This window comes from Chrysemys picta, unplaced genomic scaffold (assembly GCF_011386835.1).
Source record: "Chrysemys picta bellii isolate R12L10 unplaced genomic scaffold, ASM1138683v2 scaf724, whole genome shotgun sequence".
NCBI classification, from domain to species: Eukaryota; Metazoa; Chordata; order Testudines; family Emydidae; genus Chrysemys; species Chrysemys picta.
The window spans coordinates 27501-32145 of NW_027053431.1; the positions used below are offsets into that span (position 1 = coordinate 27501).

Below are 4645 nucleotides of genomic sequence, written 5' to 3' on the forward strand. Positions count from 1 at the left end.
CTGGCGGCCGGTTTGCTTTCCGGCCACCAGGTCAACCCATTGGATTCGACGGGTTGACCTGGCGGCTGGTTTGCTTTCCGGCCACCAGGTCAACCCATTGGATTCGACGGGTTGACCTGGTGGCCGGTTTGCTTTCCGGCCCGGGTGTCACCCCACTCCCAGGGCAGCACGGCAGTGGTCTTGAGGACCACAGAGGGGGGCTTAATAGTCGAGAGGGAGCAGGTCCGGGGGAGGCTTAATAGTCGTCCCCCGGCCAGTCCGGGGGAGGCTTAATAGTCGTCCCCCGGGTACTCCGGGGGCCAGGCTTAATCGTCGTCCCCCCGGGCGCTCCAGGGGGAAAAGCTTAATAGTCCTCCCCCGAGGATAGGCTTAATAGGCGTCCCCCGGCCAGTCCGGGGGAGGCTTAATAGTCCTTCCAGGGGAGGCTTAATAGTCATCCCCCGGGCAGTCCGCGGGAGGCTTAATAGTCGTCCCCCGAGTGCTCCGGGGGGGGCAGGCTTAATAGTCGTTCCCCAGGCAGTCCGGGAGAGGCTTAAGAGTCATCCCCCGACAGTGTGGGTGTGGGTGTGGGCGGGGGGGAGGCTTAGCAGTCGTCCCCAGGGCGGTCCGGGGGTGGGGGGAGGCCTCAGAGTCGTCCCTCCGAGAGCCGTGTCGGCGGCGGTGGCGGGTGTCAGGCTTTACATCCAGCCTCCGGAGGGTGAGCGTCCTCGGACGCGATGCAGCCGCCGCAGAGAGGCAGCCTCCGAGGCAGGGAGCGGAGCACCGAGGCTGGGGAGTGGGGAGCAGGAGCCGGGGGGGGGGAGGTGGGGGGCGTTCAGGACAACAGGTCAACCCCCGGGAAGCGGCTGTCAAATGTTCAAAGTCCCCACTCGGCCACCAGGTCAAGCCCCGGGAAGCGGCTGTAAAATGTTCAAAGTCCCCCCCGGGACAACAGGTCAAGCCCTGGGAGGCGGCTGTCAAATGTTCAAAGTCCCCACCGGGACAACAGGTCAAGCCCTGGGAGGCGGCTGTCAAATGTTCAAAGTCCCCACCGGGACAACAGGTCAACCCCCGGGAAGCGGCTGTCAAATTTTCAAAGTCCCCGTTCGGCCACCAGGTCAACCCGCTGAATCTACTGGGTTGACCTGGCGGCCGGTTTGCTTTCCGGCCACCAGGTCAACCCATTGGATTCGACGGGTTGACCTGGCGACCGGTTTGCTTTCCGGCCACCAGGTCAACCCATTGGATTCGACGGGTTGACCTGGTGGCCGGTTTGCTTTCCGGACCGGATGTCACCCCACTCCCAGGGCAGCGCGGCAGTGGTGCTGAGGACCGCAGAGGGGGGGCTTAATAGTCGAGAGGGAGCAGGTCCGGGGGAGGCTTAATAGTCGTCCCCCGAGGACTCCGGGGGCCAGGCTTAATAGTCGTCCCCCCCCCCCCCCCCCCGGGCGCTCCAGGGGGGAAAGCTTAATAGTCCTCCCCCGAGGACTCCGGGGGCAGGCTTAACAGTCGTCCGCCCCGGGCGCTCCAGCGGGAAAGCTTAATAGTCCTCCCCTGACAGTGTGTGTGTGTGTGGGAGGGAGGCTTAGCAGTCTTGCCCCGGGTGGTCCGGTGGGGGAGGCTTAGCAGTCATCCCCCGAGGACTCCGGGGGCAGGCTTAATAGTGGTTCCAGGGAGGCTTAATAGTCTTCCCCCGGGCAGTCCGGGAGAGGCTTAATCGTCATCCCCCGACAGTGTGTGTGTGTGTGTGTGGGGGGGAGGCTTAGCAGTCTTCCCCCAGGCTGGGTGGGGGCCTGGCGGGAGGCGTCGCAGTCTTCCCCCGGGCGGTCCGGTGGGGAGGCTTAGCAGTCGTCCCCAGGGCGGTCCGGGGTGGGGTGGGGTGGGGGGCCTCACAGTCGTCCCTCGGAGAGCCGGGTCGGCGGCAGTGGTGGGTTTACGTCCAGCCTCCGGAGGGTGCGCGTCCTCGGAGGCGATGCAGGCGCCGCAGAGAGGCAGCCTCCGAGGCAGGGAGCGGAGCACCGAGGCTGGGGAGAGGGGAGCAGGAGCCGGGGGCTGGGGGTGGGGGTGGGGGGCGTTCAGGACAACCGGTCAAGCCCCGGGAAGCAGCTGTCAAATGTTCCAAGTCCCCACTCGGCCACCAGGTCCACCCCAGTCTAGCAATGGGGTTGACCTGGCTGACGGCCGGTTAGTATCAAGGTAAACTCACCGTCGTCCACAGGAGGGCAGCTCTCAGGCGGCCGGCTGCGGCTGACTCTGGGGCGGCGCCCGGTCCCGGCAGCGAGGGGCGGGGGGCGCGGAGCGAGACGGGGCTAACCGGGGGGGGGGGGGCGCCTCCTGCGACTTTGGGGGCCGCGGGTCGTCAGTGGCGTGCAGGCCGGGCCCTCTCCCGGGGGATTCGGGGGGGCGGTCCTGCGGGCCGGGCGCAGGGGGCTCGGGCGAGCCCGGGCCGGTCCGCCCCGGGGCCGGGGTCTCCGCCTGCGGCTCAGGGGGGCGCGGGTCGTCGGGGGAGGAAGCCCGGGGGAGCTGCACACCGGCCCGCCAGGCCAGGCCTGGCCTGGATGGCCGCGGGGGGATTCGGGGCGGTCCCGCGGGCCGGGGGCCGGGCGCAGGGGAGGCGGGGGGTCCGAGCGAGTCCGTCCCGGGCCCGGGGCCTCCCCCTGCGGCTTTGGGGTCCGTGGGTCCCCGCTGGCGGAAGCCACTGGGAGCTGGACACCCGCCGTCCGTCCCGCCTGGCCAGGCCTGGCCTGGGTGGCCGCGGGGGGATTCGGGGCGGTCCCGCGGGCCGGCGGCCGGGGCGCAGGGGAGGCGGGGGGTCCGAGCGAGTCGGTCCCGGGCCTGGGGTCTCCCCCTGCGGCTTTGGGGTCCGTGGGTCCCCGCTGGAGGAAGCCGCTGGGCGCTGGACACCCGCCGTCCGTCCCCGCCTGGCCAGGCCTGGCCTGGGTGGCCGCGGGGGGATTCGGGGCGGTCCCGCGGGCCGGCGGCCGGGCGCAGGGGGGTCCGAGCGAGTCCGTCCCAGGCCCGGGGCCTCCCCCTGCGGCTTTGGGGTCCGTGGGTCCCCGCTGGAGGAAGCCGCTGGGCGCTGGACACCCGCCGTCCGTCCCGCCTGGCCAGGCCTGGCCTGGGTGGCCGCGGGGGGGGATTCGGGGCGGACCTGCGGGCCGGCGGCCGGGAGGGTCCGGGGCCAGTCCGCCCCATGCCCGGCGTCTCCCCCAGCGGCTTCGGTGGCCCCGGGGGGGGTCCTCCGCGGAGGAAGCCGGGTGGGTGGGGAGCCGGACCCCAGGCGCCCAGACCCGTGACCTGCGGCCGCGACCTCCGACTCGGCAGGAGCGACGAGGGGCTTTCCGGCCCGTCCCCCCCTCTCCTTCCCCCCCAGAAAAGGAGAGAGAGCTGACTCGGACCGGGAAAAGCTGCCTACGGCACCTGGGATTCCCAGGCGGTCACCCATCCAAGTACTAGCCAGGCCCGGGACGGTTTACCTTCCGAGATCGGACGGGATCGGGGGCGTTCGGTCCGGTATGGCCGTAGGCACCCGGCCCCGCGCCTCCTCGCCCGCTTTCCCCCTGCCGACGCCCGGGCCTGCCGCACGGTGAGCCCCGGTCGGACTGCCTCCCCCCCTGCGGCAGGGCCCCCGTCTCTCGCGGGCCCGGTCCTTTTTTCCTTTTCGAGCTCCGGGGCCCGGGCTGGCCGCCAGAGCCCCTCCGCCCGCCCTCCCCGGCGTCGGGGAAAATACTGTCCCGGACTTCCAGTGCGCCCGATCCTGTCAGCCGGGGGGTGGGGAGGGGCAGTCCCTCGCTGCGGCCGGGGAGGGTGAGCCCAGGGCGGCTTGCCTGCCGTGCGAGGCCCCTCTCGGCCACCAGGTCAACCCCGAGTCGAAAGGGCTGAAAAATTTTCAGAGTCCCCTCCCGGGCACCAGGTCAACCCGTGGAATCGGACGGGTTCACCTGCTGGCCGGTTCGCTTCCCCGGCCACCAGGTCAACCCCTAGGTTGCCGACCGGCCTACCCAGTGGCCGGTTTGCTTTCCGGCCACCAGGTCAACCCCTAGGGGTTTTAACGGGGGCACGCCCGGTGGCCTCTTTCCCGTCCGGTCACCAGGTCAACCCGGATCTCCCTCCTTCCCTGGGCGTCCCCTCCTCGGAGGCGTCAGGTTCCATTTCCCCCCCCCCCCCCCAGACTTCCAGGGGCCCGATCCAGTCGGCCGGGAGGCAGTCCCTCGCTGCGGCCGGGGAGGGTGAGCCCAGGGCGGCCTGGTCCATGTCTCTAGTGGGCCCGATCCTTTTTTTTTTTTCGAGCTCCGGGGCCAGGCCGCCCGGGCAGCCCTCCTCGGAGGCGTGGGGCGATTCCCCCCCCCCCCAGACTTCCAGGGGCCCGATCCTGTCGGCCGGGAGGCAGTCCCTCGCTGCGGCCGGGGGAGGGTCAGCCCAGGGCGGCTTGCCTGCCGTGCGAGTCCCCTCTCGGCCACCAGGTCAACCGCGAGTCGAAAGGGCTGAAAAATTTTCAGAGTCCCCTCCCGGGCACCAGGTCAACCCGTGGAATCGAACGGGTTCACCTGCTGGCCGGTTCGCTTCCCGGCCACCAGGTCAACCCGTGGAATCGGACGGTTCACCGGCTGGCCGGTTCGCTTTCCCGGCCACCAGGTCAACCCGTGGAATCGAACGGGTTCACCTG

The 4645-nt window shown here is 70.6% G+C and overlaps 1 non-coding gene across 1 annotated transcript; it reads right to left on the reverse strand.

Moving 5' to 3' along the window:
• Positions 1-3387: 3387 nt before the first annotated feature.
• On the reverse strand, positions 3388-3506 carry LOC135979228 (5S ribosomal RNA). Its single transcript, XR_010596554.1, has one exon. It is a non-coding gene; the product is annotated as a 5S ribosomal RNA (ribosomal RNA).
• Between the last annotated feature and the right edge of the window lie 1139 nt (positions 3507-4645).